The sequence below is a fragment of the Homalodisca vitripennis genome, unplaced genomic scaffold (genome assembly GCF_021130785.1).
Source record: "Homalodisca vitripennis isolate AUS2020 unplaced genomic scaffold, UT_GWSS_2.1 ScUCBcl_2207;HRSCAF=6729, whole genome shotgun sequence".
NCBI classification, from domain to species: Eukaryota; Metazoa; Arthropoda; class Insecta; order Hemiptera; family Cicadellidae; genus Homalodisca; species Homalodisca vitripennis.
This window is the reverse complement of record NW_025778333.1, coordinates 88,094-112,083: the sequence shown is the minus strand read 5'-3', so window position 1 is coordinate 112,083 and position 23,990 is coordinate 88,094. Positions and strand designations below refer to the sequence as shown.

Below are 23,990 nucleotides of genomic sequence, written 5' to 3'. Positions count from 1 at the left end.
ACATACAACAATCACTAAGGACCCTCTTTCAGCAGAACTTAGTGCTCTTATCCGTCTTTTTCCTTTCAGCCCAAGGAATTTTGGACTGTACATCGTTTAAATCTCTATTTGCAGGATAATTATGTTTTCAACTCAGCTTCCAAAAGATCAAAAAAAGCGTTGACCACTTCTTTGTTGAATTCATTGGAAAAAGAAGTTGCAGTAGGCTACAGCAGAGACAGTTCATCCTTATGGCGATTCATGGAGTGATCAAACCACGTTCTAACCCGCTAGGCCTTCAGTAAATTGATGCTTTATTTATTCTCTTTCACATAGTTTGCAGGCAATCGGCGGAAATCTTGCCTGGTATCCATAATTATATTCCCATAGCAATCATATACTCAACAAATTCCTCTTCCATTGTAACCTATAATATGTTTCCTGCGCATTGTAGTTACCGCAGCCTTGTTCGGTAAAGCACAAATTGAAGAGAGTTGTAGAGTGCGGCGAAGTACTCTAAATTGTCTGATGTTTTTTAGTCGTACGCCTTAGTCCATAGGTTTCTTTTTCTGAAATCTACGGATTCAGAACTTTCCTTGGCATCTACAACGACAGAAAAACGTGTAGTGATATAACATGAGCCATTTAATTTAGGGGGCTCATATACAAAGCTTACAAGGAGGCTTATATTACGGCCCTCGCCAAATTTGGGAACAAACTGTAAAATAACATTCTTCCTTGTACTAAAATAAAACTTAATTTAAGGGTTAGTAATATCAGTATAAGAATAATCTCAAAATAGATTTTTTTATTGCAAAGATTATTTTACAATTTTAAATTTTTAGATGGTAGCCTAAGTCAACACGTTTACTCTTGCTTTTTAACTAACTGTAAATAAAAAAGAATAAATCATTATTTTATGTTTATGTACCTTATAATTTTTATTTTTTTAGTGCTTGACGTAGGAGTAAATCAGGACTTGGTTTTTTATATCACCTTCGTTGTTACTCGCGGCACAAGGGTACCAACCTTCCTACATGATTTACAACTTGCTATATGGTTTGCTTCGTTAGCGCCTATAAATGTTCCTTTAAGTACACTAATGTATGCGTAGAAGTGTCCAACAGGAAATGCAGTTTGCGGCAGCAGGTGTTCTTGGACAATCCAGCAGCTTGCCCGTGTTACACGACCTTGAACCATCGCATCGATCGCTGTCAGTATGCGGTCACAGCATGCGGCTGGCAATGCGGCAAAACGCTCTCACTTTTTATTATAAAACCTTACCCGATCGACTACGCGTAAATTTCGAGTTGAATGATTTTTTTTTATAATGAAATAGGTCTTTTTATATTCTAAGGATTATAAACATTGTATTACGAATAATAATTATGCGAAATAATCACATAAATTAACGTATCTTCCAAACTACTTTAAATATTGGTCTTATTAAAAATCAAAACTAATTATAAAGCACCACGCTATAATGTTTTATCTTGAAAATGACAATTATTTTTATTTTACACAAACTGTAGAATTGTATTCAAGAGACTCCATTTACGATAAACCGTTTATGTCACTTACACGGAATACGTTTATGGGCCAGACATTCCACAAACCTTAACCTTAAACATATTATGTATACGACGAGGCATCTAAATATTTTTAATGAGTACTATTATTTAATTTCATCAACGTTTATTTTATACCACACCTCTCTGATTACATCCAACCTGGCCTAAATTGAATTTCAGTTTATCTACCTCTTCCACCGCCTGCTCTGAGATGGTTAAGATGGCAAAAAATAAGTTTTGAGGTAAGCGACCGCACCCACATATAATCGACACCTGTAAAAACATACTAGCATTGTAAGTCGCTTGCATACTCAAGTATTGCATCCAATAGTTTGTTTTTAATTGTCACAAATCTATTACAAAACGTGTTACAGTTGTTGTGTTACGGAGAGTACACATTTTACACAACCGTAAATAAGCATTACGGTTATCCTTACGGTTAAAATGGGGATCAGTTTTAATTAAAATATTAGAACAAGTGGAGTTATGGGAAATTACGCTTTTGCTTTGAGACCTAGGTTAATACCCATTCTAGTCGGTACGTTTCAAAACATTTCTGTTTGTAATACAATTTAGAGGTGTTCTACTTCAATGAATAACACTGTTTCAACATGTAAAGGTACCTGAGTGACAGTAGGGTAGAGGATCATTATCATATTTTCTTAATTAAGTACTTGTGTTTTTCTTTCCATAAACTTTTTGGTAGGTCAAAAACTACCTTTTCCATTTTCTCCTCACAACAACACTTTTCCCCGAAAAATTCTTTACATTTTTACCCAGTTTTCAGAACCCATTATCTACGCACCTACGTCCGCATTGCGTTCTGAACACTAAAACAATTCCAAACGTTCAAATGTTACTTTGATCCTTTACAGAGAATGCCCACAATGGCCAATGGGCCGTAAGAGGGGTAGCCATATTCCTCGTCGGCCCTTTTAGTACTTTATGCAGTGTGACTGTTTACTTCCTTCCGGCAAACGACAAGCAGATAAATTAACTTACAAATCGTAAAATTATTTGAAAACTTCCAACTGTATTTCTCAGCAAGTTTTTGTGCTTTTGCCAGAAATTTAACTACACGTCGCGTCGCTAGAAAGGCACATATTTTATGGAAGAACCGAGTGACGTAGTCGCGGTAAGTTCACCGTCCGTGGAAGGAGAGGTCAGACGACTGATGCTGACTGAAGACGGCCGCCTGTTAATTAGACATGCCAACAATGCATTAACTAGACGTCGCATAGTTAGAAACATAGATATGGAAGGGACGAGTGACGTAATCGCGGCAAGTTCACCGTCCGTGCAAGGAGAGGTCAGACGACTGATGCTGACTGAAGACGGCCGCCTGTTAATTAGACATGCCAACATTGCATTAACTAGACGTCGCATAGCTACAAACACATATATGGAAGGACCGAGTGACGTAGTCGCGGCAAGTTCACCGTCCGTGCAAGAAGAGGTCAGACGACTGATGCTGACTGAAGACGGCCGCCTGTTAATTAGACATGCCAACATTGCATTAACTAGACGTCGCATAGCTAGAAACACATACAGTATATGGAAGGACCGAGTGACGTAGTCGCGGCAAGTTCACCGTCCGTGCAAGGAGAGGTCAGACGACTGATGCTGACTGAAGACGGCCGCCTGTTAATTAGACATGCCAACATTGCATTAACTAGACGTCGCATAGCTAGAAACACACATATGGAAGGGACGAGTGACGTAGTCGCGGCAAGTTCACCGTCCGTGCAAGGAGAGGTCAGACGACTGATGCTGACTGAAGACGGCCGCCTGTTAATTAGACATGCCAACATTGCATTAACTAGACGTCGCATAGCTACAAACACATATATGGAAGGACCGAGTGACGTAGTCGCGGCAAGTTCACCGTCCGTGCAAGGAGAGGTCAGACGACTGATGCTGACTGAAGACGGCCGCATGTTAATTAGACATGCCAACATTGCATTAACTAGACGTCGCATAGCTACAAACACACATATATGGAAGGACCGAGTGACGTAGTCGCGGCAAGTTCACCGTCCGTGCAAGAAGAGGTCAGACGACTGATGCTGACTGAAGACGGCCGCCTGTTAATTAGACATGCCAACATTGCATTAACTAGACGTCGCATAGCTAGAAACACATACAGTATATGGAAGAGACGAGCGACTTAGTCGCGGCAAGTTCACCGTCCGTGCAAGGAGAGGTCAGACGACTGATGCTGACTGAAGACGGCCGCCTGTTAATTAGACAACAATCTAGACGTCGCATAGCTAGAAACACAGATATGGAAGGGACGAGTGACGTACTCGCGGTAAGTTCACCGTTCGTGCAAGGAGAGGTCAGACGACTGATGCTGACTGAAGACGGCCGCCTGTTAATTAGACAACAATCTAGACGTCGCATAGCTAGAAACACAGATATGGAAGGGACGAGTGACGTACTCGCGGTAAGTTCACCGTTCGTGCAAGGAGAGGTCAGACAACTGATGCTGACTGAAGACGGCCGCCTGTTAATTAGACACAATCATCCAATTCGCTTTGACGCCCGCTTATGGTCAAGGCCCAGGTCCGCGCTGCACAGTTCGCGTCACGGATTATTTAGCTGGACAGTGAACGAAAAGTGGTGTTCGTTTTTCAGGCTTCTAAATTGTGACAGAGATTTTGATGATATATTTTGAATGCAGAATTTGGAACCACTTCGCTGTCATCCAGATTGCAAATGAAATAAAAACGTCAATAACTAAGCCAAAGAGGTGAACTTTCCAGAAATACAATCAGCTTCAATAAAGCTAATAACAACTGCAATTTCAACACACAGTTCAAAGAAATATTCTCTGAGTGTTGTGAGTTTACGTTTATAAAAAAAGGAATGAAAATGTCATTGATTTTAGCCAGGCACTGTTTTGTAAGTAGTACAAATTAAGGAATTGCACAATGCTATATTCACAAAAAATCGTAACAAACTTGAATCATCGAATTTATATTTATTATTCCCGTCTAAAATTAGGCCTATAATATTGAAAGGTTTGCAAATTAATTTTAAAATGTTGTATAATTTTGATTGTTACAGACGCCCTTGATTGCTCACTGTGTTATGAGAATATATACTAACAGTGTTTCATACAGCTTTCCTGAAAAATTACATTTTCACCTCAAGAACGACACTTTTAGTTTACATATTTTGTATTATTAATAGTATGAATTTTATACCGATATTTGGCCCTATAAGTGTATTTATGTAGCTTACTTTTGTATAGTAAATTTATTAAAAGCTTGTAAAGTAGGTTGCCAACGAGTTTGCTCAAATGTTTTGTTCTGCTTTGTTGGCCATCCTGGCAGGAATGTTACAACGACGATTGCATCATGCTGACTGGCTTGACTGTATTTAGCAAACATCAGACGCGTGATTACGTCTAACACACCAAAATCTGTTTTATATTAGTATTCTTTAATTTGCTATGGATATGAGTAAAATAAATTACAAGACATTAAATACCGGTACTACAAATGATTTCAATCAATCTTTTTGTAAGTTATTTGAAAAACGATATTCTACAAACTACTATTAATTTTTTTATTAGGTTATTTGTAAAAAATCATACACAGAAAAAGTTGAAGTTACATTTAAGAGGAGTTACATTATCTCGAGGGATGGTTTTCGTTTTTCTCCAGAGGCATTAATGATGCCCGCATTGGTGGCCAGGGGCATTTCCGATCTTAAATCATGACCCAGATCGTTCATATTTTCCGAAGTCAGACACGATGGACGTTCTGGGACGTGATCTGAAGTCGGAAATGACCTTGGCCATCAACGCGGCCTTCGATGGCGCCTTTGGCGTCACCCCGCACTCCTGATGAAAAAGAAAATCACCCCTAGATACAGTACCCAAATTCAAGCTCAGATCACGTGAGCGCTCGTAAAGGTTAACTTTAACTTTGGTACTACTAGTAACATAGTTATGATAACATAATCTAAACCTATTTACATCGCGTAAATAAGTAGTAGATAGGGACAGAATGGCGTAATACCGTATAATACCAAAGTACCGAAAAACTGATTGAGAGGTCCAAGTTATGGCGGTATTAAACGAAGAACAGATTCAAAGAAGAGGGAAACAGGCCTGACTTAAGCCTACTCCAGCCGGAATAAAATTCCTGTCAATATACATATGAAGTTGTAGATTGTACTTTCAAAAGGGCAAGCGCTAGGGAATTTGATTAATGAAAAAGTTAATGATTGGTCAGTAATTTATTTCATAAATGTATGTCGCATTTATTCTTTAAAATTATGGTAAACTTAGTACAGATATATATTAGAGACAAGCCTACAACACAGATTCTGAGAATATATCATAACTTTTATATGAATTAGTACAATTATTTTCAACAAGTTCGCCGCCAAATTTTACAGTACTAGCAGCACGCCCAACATCAACCATTACGTGACTCGGAGTTGAAAGTTGACATTTAAGACGTTGAAAATCCCGTACATCTTTCACGTCTAATGTTATAACGGCAGTTCAAAATAGTCAAGTCAGAGTCGTAATGTTGCATTTCGTTGGCAGAATCGTGTGCGCGAGGAAGTACCTCCAAGATCTGCAGATCACAGGTCACCTCTTTGTCTGAGGTCATTCAAGGTTATCGCCCACCTCCCAAGGCTAAAGAAAAGGTTAACGTCACCGCGCTGTAGCAACATTCACCAAATCTTCTTTGTTTCTAGATTACCAGAAATTGTAAACTCGTTTCTTTTTGCTATTTTTGTAATACAATAAATGCACAACTGCTGATTGTTACATTTATTAGTTATAAATAATGCGACACTAGTTAGTTATACACATAGGCAATGCCACAGGAGAAATTTCTTTATCTGTAATAATATCTGATAAATGGGAATTTCTATTTACTAAGTATACATTATAAACAATTAGTATATACAGAAAATCGTACTTTTATCAATAAATAACATTGATGCATTAAATTCTAAGTTTCTGAAGTGAAACAATTGTGGATTTGAGTGGACGAGTTCCTATATAGCACAATTATAATTTTAACCCTATACCTATGGAAAACTCAAATGCAGAACTGGCAAGTAATTAGCGGTCCCTCTTAAAGATTTAAAATGACGGGGTAAGTAGATATTCAAATTTATTAATTGATGCAGGTACAGGATGATGCATGCTTTGAAAGATCTAGACTTTTTTGTTTTGTGATAAGCAGCCTACGTTAAAAATTTAATTAGTGGTAATGCACTGCTGGATACAAATATTCAGTCATATATAGTTTTTAAAATATACTTCTAACTGTATTTAAATTCTTTTCATTATGTGTGTAAAATTAGGATTTTTGTTAAGCCAAACCCACTTTTAAGCATCTAACTAAGATTAGTATTTGTCGAATTATGAATTAACCCTTCATTTACTAAATAATTAACAATTTGATATTTAGTGAGAAAGCTCCAGTAAAGGAAAATCTAGTAGGGTGTTAAGATATTTTGATTGCATAGCTGATGGTTATTAAAAAATCTAAAACGAGTACACTGAATAATTAAGAAAGTGGATACGAAGTAGTTCTAAAACCCCACGCAATATCGAAACAATCTGTTTTAGCACTAAACACTTACGGTGAAGCAATTGGTTTTAGATTTAAATAATTTTTTAATATTGGCCGTAGCGTTTTAAGAGATACCTTTTCTTAAGACATAAAAAATTGAAAATTCTTTTATAATTTTAAGAGTTGTAGCTATTTGAACCAAACTCTTAGGAGCACCTCGTAATTAGGTCCACAGAAAAACTATAATTTTTATTTAATAGTAAAACATTTGTTTAAGAACATGTTTATTCAAAACATGTAATTCTCTAATGATATTTCATACATAAATATAATTTTCTTAACTGATAAATCATCTAAAACCGTGACACCCCCTGAAACTGTAACTCAAACACAGGCTCTAGTGTTAAAAGTTTATATATAAATTCAGCTGTTTTTATACGGGTCTGATTACAAAATTTTCCTACTTTAAATTACTAATTCCGGGTGAAATGATAAAAAAAGTGTTGTGTTCAAGGAAGTTCTATTACAGGGATACGAATTTAAAATTAAAAATACATATTACACCCAAAGAATTGCCTGCATCACTTTCAGAATAAAAGCTCTTCCCGAAGGATCATCATAGAATTATGCATTCGTCCAATTTATTTTTAATATTGATTTTCCGAAGAAAAGTACAACAGCTGTCTAGATTCCTCCAAGGCCAAAGATACTGCCCAGTCCTGTTGATATTACTTGCGGAAATACCGAGTGTAACATTTCACGAACTTCGACGGAATTGTAAAATTTAAATCTGAATCGTGGTAAGTACTCACTGGGCAGAGGGGTGCACCACAGGACCAGGCCGGCCAGTGAGGCGAGAAACACCACAAAAGCACCACGGAGCACCACAGCCATCACACACCACGGTAACACCACACCACACAACAGCCGAGAGTGCCGATGAGAGTGAGAGTGAAGAATGATCTACAGCAAGTACCTCCAGAGGAGAAAGTGTCCACTATTGTTGTCGATGTTACTTCCGTATCCGCTGCTGCTGCAGCTTCTGGATCTGAATCTGAGTATGGAAGAGAGGAGGGATAACTTTCAGCAACTTTCAGCAACGCTGGAGAATTGCTTGGCAACGGAGGAAGGTTCATGCCTTGTATTAATTAGTAATGATTGGCTCTTGAATTCATATTCCATTGAAGTAATACACTATTACTTGAACAAAAATTAAACTATTATAACTTGCGAGATATAATGGTCGAGAGGGCTGAGTTTTTGCTCGTGTACCAGAACTTAGTACATAAATCCCTTGCGGTATGCGATCCAACTCTATTTATTAGCGGTTATGCAGCTATAATAGCGGTCTGTCGAAGTTGGAGAGAGAGAAAAATCTGGTGTTTTCTGAGATCGACTTCTTTGGCGTATCTCTAGCCTCATTTAATAAAGAAGTTTGTGGAGTGCTTAGTGAAGTGAGATTCAATCAATATGGCCTCTCTTTTCTAGTGTACTTACTTCCTTGTTCTAGTACTTGACCTGTTTGTATTCAATACATCGATATCCACTTATGTCACAATAAACATTTGTTCCTTTTTATATATAACCAATTAAGTTTAATAGAGATTTATTGTCTAACTATTTGTTATTTGTTACCCGTCGTTCTGTTATTTTTTTATGTTGATGTAAATTTAGGTTGTTACCGGTTATAATATCCATCTTGTAATTAGTTTATAGTTTATCTTGTTATTATGTTATAATTATAATGTTTCCGTTGAAAGGAAATCCTAACCCTAATCCTACAAATATTATAAATGCGAAAGTGCCTTTGCTTGTTTGTTTAGCTTTCACGCATAAACTATTAAACCGATTGTACTGAAAATTCGCGTTGACATTCTTAGGGTCCCTGGGACGAATATAGGCCTATTATTATTTCGAAAATACCTCCGGCCTATTCCCCACTGGTCTCTAAAATAGCAAAAAAACATCAGCCTCTAAAGTTACAAAATATTAATTGAAAGATCTTGTTAAATGTAATCATCTGTTTGTGTCAACGTTGATTTTGACAGCGCAACCATATGTTTAAATAAATTTAGCCACTATTTTAAGAATAATATTATTGTTTTATAATAACTGTCAATGTTTATGTGCGAGAATGTTTAAATACTCAAGACTGGTTGACTTCACTACAGTCCTAAAAACAAGAGAATAAATTATTATTATTATTATTATTGTTACATAAAATTCATAAGGATTTCCCCTTATATCGGGACTAGATACTTTTGACCGTAGTGGATTTCTCAGGCCAAAGGATGTATGTGTTTTTTCTACATCGTGACAAAGAGGTAAACCCGAATATGGCACTGGATATATCTTTGGCCGAAAGAAGATTGCGAGAGACGTAAGTAGACAGAAGTTGGCTTCTCAATCCTTAGTCTTTACATATATTCTATTTAGCAGGACAACAGGGTATATTCCACTATGGCACTTGAAATATCTTAGACCGGAAGTCAACGCTTTTTGGACAGGAGTAGGATTCCTAAATCTACACACACTCATACACCCATATATCCTGCTTTTATATATATATATATATATATATATATATATACTTGATTGAGTCAATAAAGCCAACTCAAATTTGGCACCGTAAACATATTTACACTAGGAGCGAATTTAAACGCCCGGAAGTAAATATTTTTGACCGAGGTAGGCTTTTCAGTCCTAAGTAGTTAAATATATTTTTTTTCGTCGGAACAACAAGGCAAACTCAACTATGGCGCTGGTAATATAGTTTCCAGCCAACTAATTATACTCAAAACCAAAGCATATCCAGACTCCTGAGGACTGGCGAAGCGGCTTCTTTCTCAGTCAATTTCTTCGGGAATTCTTCTTTCAGGACGGATGCTATTGGTTTCCTGAGAGACTGGAAGTTATGCGTGGTGCATGATTTACGTAGTCTCAGTTTTACAATATTAATTCCTATAAGTTAAAATACCTTGATATTGTTTTGTTTGTAGGCTATAGCCTACTTATTATCTATTGTTACTTTCATTCGGATCTACTTGTTATATTTGTAAAATTGGTGTTGTACCGTTGAAATAAATCAATACATTAAACCCACAAAATTAAAGGAAAAAAAAACAGTGAAAATACAAGGATATGAACAAGGAGAAGGGAAGAGGAGGGGGAGGATATAGGGGAAGGGCGTAAATTACAGGAGCTGGACCTAAATTGTTTTTTTATCCAAAGTAGGGTTTTAAGTTTATTTATAAATATTCTTAACCAGGAAAACAAGGAAAACTCAGCTGTGGCGTCGGAAATATAATTAATTTAAACTAGAATTGCTCCTATACTCGCAAAACGTGATATTAGAGTTAGTTCTTAACTTCTGATCGTCTAACTATGAACTGTAGAATAATACGTACCTGATCGTATGCTTAGTTACGTTTATACCATATTATAGGTGACCATTATATTACATCACATGTGCTTTGACTAAGTATACTACAGACTAAATTTAAAAATTGCAGGCTAAGGTGCGGGTAACATCTATATTATAAACGCGAGAGTGTCTTTGTTTGTTTGTATTGATTTCACGCGTAAACTATTCAACCGATCGTTCTAAACTTTTACATAGGCATTCTAAAACTGACACGATTAACTGCTAGGATGTGAATAAAATCTATATTGGTTTTAGATACCGAGATTTCCTACTACTTTCCTTGTACAGTTCCTGATACACAATATTTCCGTGAAAACATCACTTAACAATTTTACTTGGATGTTTTAACAATCGAAAGAACTAAGAGCTATCCCTCGTTAAGCATGCGCCTTCCAAATAAAAGTAAAAATCAAGCCTTTTAGAGATCAAGGTTTGATTGTGTCCTGATGGCCACCGAGACTTGACCTCTAGTTTCCTCTGTAGGAAGACCGGCACCGCCACCATCCATCACCAGCGTCCCCCAGCCGATGACCTTGCCCCGTGACCTTGCATCGCCAGACCAGGGACACGTACACGTGGCTCGACCTCACGAATTGCGCAATAATAAATACTTTGTGCGCTGTCTTCTAAAAAGTCACTTCGCCATCCTCTGCCGTTGAGCTGACAAAATTACTTCCACGGATTGTTAAATAAAAGAAAGGTAGGAAATTCCAACATTTCCAAGTACGAAATCTACGGTAAATGACTCTTTTATATTATATTAAGGACAAAAGAAGTGTATGTAACAATGTTGTTGGATGAGCTCAAACTGACATTACCAAACGAAATAGTTAGCCGAATAACATAATGATAACTTGAGAGAATACAGCATTTTACGTAAAATCCACTTAGGCCTACAGCTTAGAAAACCATTTTCACTATACTACAGCATCTGATCAACTCTAATAGGCTCCATTTTATCCATTTTATCGAGAAAGGGGGTACTTTCGGTCGGCAGTACAAAAAGACGAAGTTTTAAATTTGAAAATCTTTCAAAAATTACCCCTACCCCTTTCCTTTAAAAGTGCCTTTTGGGGCATATTTGGGTGCAAACAATTATTTTCCCGAATCCTTTGGGGTCGAACTTTGGAAATTTCGTTAAAACGGTAGATCTCTCGGTTCAGCCCCCATAAATCGCATGAGGGTTGTCTACCTCAACCTGTATAGCGAACCTTTCTGATAGACACCTAACATGTATTTTGTTGGTAGAAGTGTCAAAACTTCGTGAAAAGTAGGTACAGTTTATAAGTGAATTATGAATGCTTTTAAGTGAAAACTCTACTAAATACAATTTTCACTGCGCCTTTTAAATAGCTCACTTAAACACCAAATATTTTGTATTTAAAATTCGGCTTATGGTTCATAAATACTAATTTTCGTGACGTTTTTTGCACCGCAGAGTTTTGAACTCCTGTATTTGCAGAGGGTTTTAGTGAATTGAATTTTTATTTTTTCAATTTTTTCCGTTACACGGTGTAATTATTATTCCTACATATATCCTACATATATAAACTGTTTCGGCCTGACAAGTGTGTTATTAAACTAACCTCATTTGCAGACGTTAGAGCTGCAATCCGTTGTTTCCCAGAGTTTTACCCTGGAACAGAAGTTTTCTACAGCCCTTAAGAACTGTTCTCCGTTTATTGATTGAACAGCAGCCCAGATTCGTTGCATCATGTGTTCTCGAGTCCTGGATCTTGATGCATAAACCTAGTATTTTAAGCGTCCAACAAGTAGTAGTTTATGACATAAGTCCGAGGATTTGGGGGTGGGGGGTAGTAGACTGGAACAGTTTGTCGCACCGCTTCAGAGAAGTTGTTGTACAAATGTCCATGCAAGTGTTCTTAAAAAAAGCGGGCCAACAATTTTGCTATCGCACCAAGTATTAAGGGTACCTTTGGTTGTCTACCTCTCGCATCCAGTGGGGATTTTCAAAAACTTTTCAAAATCTCATGTTATAACGGTTCATTTCTCCATTGCTCCGAAAAGTTGCTTCGTCTCACCATAGAACCTTAAATATCAATTTTCGTGCATGCTATCACGGGCTGATAAATAAAATTTCATTCTTAGAAGTTATCTCTATGCAATGCTTGATGTAGTGAAATCGGGTATGGGTGCGTTTTACTGTCCTAAGGACCTGAGCACTGTCGTTGGCTAATTCCTGCATCGGTAACAAACTCTCCTAGATGAGTCATGAGGGTTGAGCTGAATCGCAGCCAAAAGTTCTGTTGTCTTATCATTCCTTACAGGCCTAGCGAGCTGGTTCACTTTGTTGTAGTCCGGTTGTGTGTTTCTAGGTTCACGAACACGACTAACAAGTGTTTGTTAAACCTTTTGTGAATAATGTTCACGGTCCGGGTAGCGTCAAGCGTACAGTGCGGCAGCAGCTGTGTAGTCCTGCAAACATGTACCTAATACACTATCACCGTCAACATAGAGAAAGCTTCTTCTTTGTAAAAGGCATCATATTTGACAGACAACAATACTCGTCATCAAGGACACGGCACAACACTAACTAAAAAATCTGATAATACATTATTATCATCTCTAATCACTTGTTCAGAAAGGTTCAGAGTTGGTGAAGATACGCATGACCACGGTATTAAAATGTAACGAAACGTACAAACACGTGTGCATATTAATAAAAAAGTTTAAAATATAGCTGACATTCCTATTTAATTTGTTATCAAACACATCCATCACAGGTCAGTGATGAGATATCAATCAATCAATCATCAAAGTTTAAATTTGATAAGAATTTGCTCATTTTATTAAAAGGTTTATCTAACAGGTACACTTACGGTAACTTTCCTTAAACGTAAAGTGTTTTAAAAAGAATTGGTAGACACTTTGGAATACCCTAAAGTAAAGGCAGAACACAACGACATACTAAATGTAACAAAACGCCATGAACATTATTTTTGGCGCCACTTCTCAACCATCCAAGATAAATCCGAACTTTTAAGAGAGCTATTTGACAGGTGTAATGAAAGTCATACCTTGCTAGTTAAATATATTAGATTATAGGAGTTTGAAATATCCCAACTTTGTGTATTATCCTTTCAAAATTAGCTGTAGATTAACATAGTGTCCGGAAATAAAAAAATAATTTAGCTGTATTTGTTAAGAGTGTAAAGGAGATTATACTTCTAATTTGAAATAGGCGATTTCTGCTCTTACAATCTCAAAACATTTGTGTGTACCTTGATATTTCTCTGTTTACTCAATATTTTATTTCTAGAAGTTACGTATTAAAATAGCACAAGAATTAGTTTTCCAAATTTTATTTACAATAATAAAGAAACATAGATACATCAACCCTCCGCCACCCCTCAGTCTTGTGTAACAAAACTAAGACGACTCCTTGATATAAAATTTTGAAAGATCCAGCTGCACATATTTGAAAAAATACTGCAAAATCCAGACACAGAAGACAATTTACTCACTGCTGTCAGTCATGGAGCTTGGAACCAGCAGAGCGCTACGTCAAAAAATGGTGTCCATACAAGAGATTTCACCACTGCTGTCAGCCATGGAGCCTGGGACCAGCAGAGCGCTACGACGAGGAATGGTGGCCATACGAGAGATTTAACGTCTGCTGTCAGCCATGGAGCCTGGGACCAGCAGAGCGCTAGGACGAGGAATGGTGGCCATACGAGGGATTTAACCACTGCTGTCAGCCATGGAGCCTGGGACCAGCAGAGCGCTAGGACGAGGAATGGTGGCCATACGAGGGATTTAACCACTGCTGTCAGCCATGGAGCCTGGGACCAGCAGAGCGCTAGGACGAGGAATGGTGTCCATACGAGGGATTTAACCACTGCTGTCAGCCATGGAGCCTGGGACCAGCAGAGCGCTAGGACGAGGAATGGTGTCCATACGAGAGATTTCACGTCTGCTGTCAGCCATGGAGCCTGGGACCAGCAGAGCGCTAGGACGAGGAATGGTGTCCATACGAGAGATTTCACGTCTGCTGTCAGCCATGGAGCCTGGGACCAGCAGAGCGCTAGGACGAGGAATGGTGTCCATACGAGAGATTTCACGTCTGCTGTCAGCCATGGAGCCTGGGACCAGCAGAGCGCTAGGACGAGGAATGGTGTCCATACGAGAGATTTCACGTCTGCTGTCAGCCATGGAGCCTGGGACCAGCAGAGCGCTAGGACGAGGAATGGTGTCCATACGAGGGATTTAACCACTGCTGTCAGCCATGGAGCCTGGGACCAGCAGAGCGCTAGGACGAGGAATGGTGTCCATACGAGAGATTTCACCACTGCTGTCAGCCATGGAGCCTGGGACCAGCAGAGCGCTAGGACGAGGAATGGTGTCCATACGAGAGATTTCACGTCTGCTGTCAGCCATGGAGCCTGGGACCAGCAGAGCGCTAGGACGAGGAATGGTGTCCATACGAGAGATTTCACGTCTGCTGTCAGCCATGGAGCCTGGGACCAGCAGAGCGCTAGGACGAGGAATGGTGTCCATACGAGAGATTTCACGTCTGCTGTCAGCCATGGAGCCTGGGACCAGCAGAGCGCTAGGACGAGGAATGGTGTCCATACGAGAGATTTCACGTCTGCTGTCAGCCATGGAGCCTGGGACCAGCAGAGCGCTAGGACGAGGAATGGTGTCCATACGAGAGATTTCACGCCTGCTGTCAGCCATGGAGCCTGGGACCAGCAGAGCGCTAGGACGAGGAATGGTGTCCATACGAGGGATTTAACCACTGCTGTCAGCCATGGAGCCTGGGACCAGCAGAGCGCTAGGACGAGGAATGGTGTCCATACGAGAGATTTCACGTCTGCTGTCAGCCATGGAGCCTGGGACCAGCAGAGCGCTAGGACGAGGAATGGTGTCCATACGAGAGATTTAACCACTGCTGTCAGCCATGGAGCCTGGGACCAGCAGAGCGCTAGGACGAGGAATGGTGTCCATACGAGAGATTTCACGTCTGCTGTCAGCCATGAAGCCTGGGACCAGCAGAGCGCTAGGACGAGGAATGGTGTCCATACGAGAGATTTCACGTCTGCTGTCAGCCATGGAGTCTGGGACCAGCAGAGCGCTACGACGAGGAATGGTGGCCATACGAGGGATTTAACCACTGCTGTCAGCCATGGAGCCTGGGACCAGCAGAGTGCTAGGACGAGGAATGGTGTCCATACGAGAGATTTCACGTCTGCTGTCAGCCATGGAGCCTGGGACCAGCAGGGCGCCATCTTGAAGAAAGATTAACTATCCTCCCATCCTTTACTATAATCCACTCTCCAGCGTCTAACCATACAATCACCTCTGGCCATCTTGAACCAGAGGTGGCTCATTCTTCTTGGCCCATTAAAATGGGGTAAAACTGCTCGACATTCTAATATCAACTCTTTAACTGACTATCAATCATTGTGGGCAATTTAAAACAATTTGGGCGCAGCTGGAGTTGTGAATATGAATAATAAAATCGGACCTAAACGTTGTAGCATGTGTACGCTTCAATTTCAAATTTTGACTAAATATTTAACACAGATTACCATAGAAACAATATAAAATGTTTCATGATTGTTAGCATTTTTGTCATAAATATTAACTTTTTGTGTCAGCCAGTTACTCGTAAATAATACTGTTTTCACTCTGGAGCATTTACGTTCGTCGTTTAGTTCCACCCACCTTATATTTATCTTTAAATAAATGTTTTCATGAAGAATTGTAAAATGATAAAAAATTATATCTATGCTTGATTTAAAATATTTAAAAAAGTTCATTGTGTAGGGAGAATGTGGCAAATTCCCACCAGTCTTTCAACATAAAAAAATTAAGGTTATAAAAAAGGGCCTAACAATTATTACACTATATTAAAAAAAAATGCATGTGACCATCAAAAATACTAATCTTTGCATAATTTTGTGCCATTAAGCACCCCATTGTGTTCTCCTAAATTTGCCTTTTGATATTCAAAAGTGTCTACCACTTGCTTTTAAAACACTTTCCGTACACTAAAAGTGTTAATTCCTATCAAATTTAAACGTTAATTGCGGTCTATTTATTAGTGGCCTGGGATGGTTTGTTTAATAACAAACCACATAACAATGCCAGCTATGTCTTAACCTGTTTTAGTTAATCTGAACACGTTGTTGTAGTTCAGTTACTTTCTACCAGTATGGACAAGCTTGTCCTCAACAGCTACTGAACCTTTTTGATCAAGTTCGGGAGAAATGATAACATGCACGAAGATGTATATTTTTCCCCAGCGTTTAATGGCGACCTCCCAAAACAATGGACAAGTGAACCGCCACAACATGAGGTTCTGAGTTTTTCAGAACTTCACTGGATGGATGAGGTAGCCAACCAAAGGTACTGGACCCTCAATACTTGGTGCGGTATTGCTGGTATCCAAATTGTTGGCCCGTTATTTTCTAAGACCCCTTACGGAAATATGTTTAAAAACTTTCTCATAGATTACTTGCCTAATTTACTGTTGAATATTCTTGAACAAACAAACTCAGGAATGCGGTTTATGCATGTTGGGGCGCCAGCCTGACTACTCTGAAGCGGTGTGTCAAACTGTCTTCCACTCAACTATCCACCCAGATCCTAGGATTTAACGTGCGTGAACTCCTATATATAAGGAAGGTAAAAAATACTCGATTTACGCATCAAATCCCATGATTTTAGAGGGCCCGATGCATCGAATCAGGGCTGCTGTTCAATCAATACATGGAGAAGGGGTCTTAAGGGCTCTATAAAACATAGTTCCAGGGTAGAAAACAGCGAATTACAGTCCGAACATCTAAAAATAAGGTTAGTTGAATAACATAATTATTGAACCGAAATATTTTGAACCTTGTTAATTAATTAACCTATATTATAATGAATAACCTTAATTACAACATGTAACGGAGAAAAGGTTTTTTTAGGGTAACAAATTAATTCCCTAGAACCGTACAGCAAATACTGGAGTTCACTATGCTGTAATTTAACGAAAAGACGTAAGAATTAGAACTTTTGACGCCATTTTCGAACCTTGCAAGAGCTATTTGTCTTTAAAATGTTTTGTTTTATATAATGTCTACAAATATTATACTATTTCAATCAGTATTTGTTTCCTTTACAAATCACTATCAATTTTTCTCTATTAGTCACCCTCAAAAACCGCGCGGAAACCGATACTGAGAGTGAGAAAGTAAAGAGCTAAGTTTGGCTGTTGGTGTTTGTATGACGTCACTAACTTGCTCCTGCTACAGACAACCGCCTAGCTCGAACCGTAACTAGCGCATATCTAAGCGCCACTCTCCCCTCTCCACTACACACGAGAGCGCTTAGTTTTATTACTGTAAGTCGCTCCTTCACGTGAAGTGCATTGTATTGTTCAGCGACGCTTGGACTGTAGAGAAGTCTGCACTCGGTTGAGGCGCGAGAGGGGTAGGCTATTTGTGGGAGGTGGGGGATCGCGTTGCAGACCGTCACCTCCCCTATCCTCGCTTCACGCTCATTGGCTTTGTCTATACTGTGCGCTTACGAAAGCAAAAGCTCGTCGCATAACCTAACGCTCTGATAGGTCTTAATATATAATTAGAGCACTACTTTCCTATGACTGCGAGCTGGATTTCCAACCTAGTAATTGGTTGCGTCTAATCTGTTGCTTGTTAAAAATAACGTGAGATAGTAAATCAAAAGAAATCCATATATTTATATATCAGCCGTAGCCAATATACGTACAAGATTAATATACTATAGTATTTTAATGTAGTAACGTACATTAGAAACTCGCCGTAGGCTCACTGAGCCAGATTCGGGAATACGCTGAAAAAGAGAGGTTAGGAATTTATATTGAATTTAGAGATTACGTTTTACAGGGAGTTAAGCAGATCCAGGTGTATGGTTACCTATCTCAGGAAGAAATAAATGTTACCGGGTGGTAAAAGATAAGGATATTCTTTTCTTGAGGGTATTGTGACTATTATGAGAATAAGTAGCCAGTAAACCTTATCAGCAAAGGAGGGGATTTAATTTATCCATCTAAGCGTATCAATGAGGTTCTGGGAGGGGATCAATGTTACCGGGGGTTTAAAAGAAGAGTTTCTTTTAGGGAGCAATTAAGGGTGGTCGAAGGGGGCGGCCATTCCCTGTATGCCCGTAACATCGCTACAGAGTGGCCACCCGACCGGGAAAACCGGGAATAAGCCGGAAATTTTACGCGCCGAGGAAAAACTGGAAATAAGATTCGTTGTAGAAAGAGGAAAATCTAAAACCCGACTTTTCTGTCTAAGAGTTTATGGAATCACAACATAATTTGAACAGCTTCTTGAATCGTGATTTGATCATTCCCGTACATTGTATTTTACGTATCTTTGATAAACGGATCAAATTGAATCAAACGGATTGTGAATGAGAGAGAGTAGACGACGTGCGGGAGATGATGTCTCCGAATGTATCGATAGCGCGTGGTTTAAATTGTGTGGTGTGATTATCGATTTGATCGACGCCTCCACTATCTTCGTTGAGTTTATCGTGGTTAGACCAACCCTATGTAACCCTATGTCGTGGCGTTTCAGAGTACATGACTACAATCTAGCGGATAAGCGGTGACCTGGACCACAACCTTTCTTGTATTGATTTACTCTATAGCTGCATGGTACTGAAATATGCTACTAGTTTTGTTGTCGTTGAGCTGTAAGGTATATTCTGAAGGCAAATGTAATATTTATTTAAAAGCCGATATTTTTTAATGTTAATCATGATCATATTCGGATGGGGGGGGGTGACTATGAAAAGTATTAATCATTACTGAAACCTTATTATTTCACATATCCACTTATTAACCGCCACGGCCAGCAGCATACAGATCAAAACATTTTTACCGCAGCTCTGCGCAGCTTTTCAGCGGATGAAGCTTGAACAACGAAGACATTATATCGAGTGCAGCACAATGTCGAAATATCGGCTCGAGTCGCTCCGCAAAGTTGTAAATAGGATTCGCTACTAAAAGCACCTGACGTCTGAATTACGTTTCAAGACAAAATGTCTCGAAACAGTTGCGCGCGAACGTGGCGACACGTGTCGGACTGTTACCAGAAGCATTTCTTCTGGTGTGATGGTCTTGCAACTATTACGAACAAAAAAAGGTAAACTTTTTTTGATCTCTTTATACAGTTATAAATCTTTATTCGATCATTTTCGAGTTCCGCAATAAACTCAAAACATTTCTGGTTTGTGGGGTGAATCCAATATTTTATTTTTCTTTCCGGTGGTGACTTTCAAGATATATTCAACAGAATGGCAACGTGAGATCCTCTTCCACGGTAAATTGTAAAAACCCCCACTAAAAACATTCATCAGTCGGTGATCACTGTGCGACTGATATTGTTTATCACAAAACATTCTTCAGTCGGTGATCACTGTTCGACTGAGATTGTTTATCACAAAACATTCATCAGTCGGTGATCACTGTTCGACTGAAATTGTTTATCACTAAAATTCTTCAGTCGTTGATCACTATTCGACTAAGATTGTTTATCACAAAACATTCATCAGTCGGTGATCACAGTGCGACTGAGATTGTTTATCACAACATTTTATGTTTCGAACCCAAACGCTTCCAACTTGTCAGGTGGCTTGACCGGTCGAAACAATTTGACTCACGTTTCTATATGTGTGCGGCCGGCCTTATTTCCGTATCAGACAGCTTTCTGGTGCATTCACAATCAGTCGGCAAACCGTGAAACATTTGAACCCACGGTAATTTTCGCGGTACTATGGCTAAAATAGCGGCACCACTTACTATGGTTATTGCGTTCTTTAGCTTATTCCGTTTTATTTCAAGCTAATAACAGTAATATATACTAATAATAAAGTATGCGAGGAGTATAAAAATGGCGGCCTCTTATAATAAATGTACGGTAGTTATTGTTATACATTTGTAACTAAAAATTAAGTTACATTTACATAAATTTTGTAACGAAGGCACTGATAAATTGCTTGCTTTTGCATTTTGAACGCTTTGTGAAACTGGCTATTGGCGCTAGCTCCCCACAACACTAAGCCGTAGATGAGGTGGGGATATACGAAGCCGTAATACGCCGTCATCAGAACCTAAGGCAGTGTGTGGTTAAGGACCTCTGAACATAAATACCAGAGGACAATTTAGAGCATACATGATCTATGTGGACGATCCAAGTCAATCCCACATCTAAGAATATTCCGAGGAACTTTGAACTATCGACCTCATCTAGCCAACCATCTAATAAGACGATTGGTCCATCGTTTTGATCTGCCGATCGCAAAGCGAAAGTTAGAACATTTGATTTTGAGGAATTTGCTTTGAGATTTACACTGTTGAATTGTTGAACACAATTATTTGTTCCTGAATTATTTTGGAATTGTTATTAAAGCAAAGTGTTGTGTCATCAGAATACTGTACGAGTCTCCCATGCTGCAGCGCTGACTATATCATTAACATAGATAATAAAAAGAATTGAACTAAGGATTGATCCTTGAGGGATACCGTAACTAAGTTGAATCGGTTCAGAGAATTTATCTGATATTTGGACAACTTAACAATCGTTTACTAAAGAATTAACTGGAAAAATTCAAAATTTGGGGAGGAGGGCTCCGGACCTCTTGGGCCCCCTCGCTGGTTACGCCCTTGAAGCAGTTGTACAAATAAAGGTTTACGAGAATACAGGAAGACAGAGGACGAGCAGGTAGGAGGTGAGGGATACGCTCGTGCGCTTGCGAGTTGTCGACGAGGTGACCTCATTCTGGTTAGGTTTGAAAAGAGCCGCCGTCTTCTCTTTATCAATCTTTCAGTTCCCTATTCAGCAGCAATTGTAAAGTAATGACTGTGTCAACATCTTCATCTTTCTTACTATGAAGTTCTCTTTGCCGTTGGATATGATTTTATACCCCAAACCATACAAAGTAGAATTTGGTTAAATATATATTTAAACTATATATGCTGTAGACTCTTATAAGGTTATTTCACAATTATATTAGTTCGCTGAAAAAGTACTTTTGACAATTTAAAAGAGTGAAAACAAAACGCCAACACAATACATCACACAAGAGTTTTGCGCCTTTCTTTAGGTTCGTGTTATCAGTGTTGTCACCGTATGCTGGGAAGTAGACAGCTTTAAGGGGTTCTGATAAAATAATACCCTTTTCCCTAGACATTATTTAATGCGTTGGCAGACATCCAAATTGTAGTAAGTACATAAAGGTTGTGTGGATAAAATTAACCACACACAAAAATACATATGTATTAACTAAATGTTCTTATAAATCTACACTATGAAATAACATTTGACAATTTTTAGGACGAAAATTAAGGTCACCAAACATTAAGAGAAGTACTGACTTCATAATTGATACTAAAAAATGTAACAAGCATAAATAATTAATAGGCTATAAGACAGTGGCAACATATTCATACCTTGTATATACAGTGTATTGGTATGTTATATTGGTGAAATAGGATTTTATTTAAGTAGTCACATTGTGGGTTAACACGTCCTAAATATATTGCACACGAATCACATGGTGCACTTGATTGCCAAAAAGATGTTGATTCCGCATTGATGCCTTGAGTTAAATGGAACACGCAAAGGGTTACTTTGGCGTTTTGGGAATTTGGTCTTTGAATCTGCAAGGAAGCCGACTACAAACAGCTATAACCGGGTTTGCCGTGGTTCGGAATCCAGGTCAAACTGAACAACACCCGTAACTGCCACTGCTTATAGGGATATAAACAACAATAATGCTTGTAGCAAACTTGCTAAGAAACGATCGATCTCGGTAAGTAACTAGTCACTCACTCATTATGCTCACCTCACTCACTTCCGCCGATATGAAGTTCATGCCAACCCTCGTAAATGAGTAGATCCCAACTTATCACCCCGGAGACCCGGGTTCGAATCTCATTTCGGGAATGCATTTACCACGTTCAGCATAAACGACTAATGCATTTTATCAATCCAGTTAGATTAACCTTAACTGTGGAATTATACGGTTACAGAGAAATATGTTTGCAATACATTAGCTAAAGCACAGGTTACGTACCTTGAGTAAAGTTAGTAAAGGCTGTAACATTGAAGCGCGTAACAAAAAAAACTGACTGAAATGAAGACTGATTCGAACGTCCACTTGTTGGACTGACGGCATGTATATACGTTCCTGTTCGTTTCAGCCAGTCATCAGTTTATTCTTCAGCCTATAACGCCACTTACTACACAATCAGTATCACTGCTGGCATTTTGGAAAAATTACACCCTGGTAGATCGTCTGTAGACAGGTTAGTGTAGTGTGATCTCATAACAAAATGACCTTAGGATGCGAGGCGCATCTTATTTTCTACAGTAGCGGTTCTCAATATGGAAGCGCCCCCCCTCCACCACCCCCGGGAAGGTGCCAGTTTTTTTAGAATAGTAGGACAGTGTTGGGGAACACGGTTTGCAAGCGATTCTCGTTAATGCTTACGTGTCAGTTTGTTTATTATTTGATTTTTGACATGTGCGTGGTTTGTTAGTAGTTTACTGCATTTTGTTGGACCAGAAAACATAAAAAGTAGTAGGCCTAAACATCATCGAAAATCACTGCAAAAGAAAATGCTGTATAGTGATGAAAATACTACAGGGTTGCTACAGGAGTCCAATAATGAAATTCCCTGACTTTTCCCTGATTTCCAGACCAAATTTTTTATTTTTCCCTGACTTTTTTCGACGCAATCCCCAGGGGTTTTGGCAATTAACGGGTGGAAAAAAGCGGTGTTGAGACTAACAGGGTGGCAAATATAAAAAAGCAAAAAATAAAGTGAACACAGTTTAATACGTACAAAAAGATTGACTTAAATGATCTTTTACAACACAGAAGTAAAATATGCGCCGCGTCGTCTGCAGGCTTGGACTCGGCGCGGCGGCAGTAAGTTTATTTGTGTAAAGGGATTTTATATTTTTCCCTGACCAACGTCGAAATTCCCTGACTTTTCCCTGACTTGAGACCGGATTCCCTGACTTTTCCCTGATTTCCAGTCCTGTTTTTTTTTCCCTGACTTTTCCCTGACTTCCCTGATTTCCCTGACCTGTAGCATCCCTGATATATATATATATATGTTTTTGATTGAGAAAAAGGCAAATTCAATTATGGAACAAAAAACACTAAGATATACACTTTTGTACAGACTCTTAATGGTAGCAACAAGGCAAACTCAAAATTGGTGTCGGAAATATAATTCAGTTGAACCTGAAGTGCCCATACTAGTGCAACACCTACGAAAATGCGTGAAAAGCCGCAGGTAACTGCTAGTAATTAATAAATAAATTATATAATTTTCTCTACTCTTATTCCATTGGTTTATATCCAATATTTGGTTCTATTGGTTTATAATATGTACATCTTCTTGATATTTATATTAAATATAAATACTCACCTAAATTGAATCCAACTATGAGAAAT

At 38.8% G+C, this 23,990-nt stretch overlaps 1 protein-coding gene across 1 annotated transcript in view; it reads right to left on the bottom strand.

Moving 5' to 3' along the window:
• LOC124371893 (trafficking protein particle complex subunit 10-like) overlaps positions 1-23,990 on the bottom strand; it is a 78,915-nt gene that overhangs the window by 5,915 nt on the left and 49,010 nt on the right.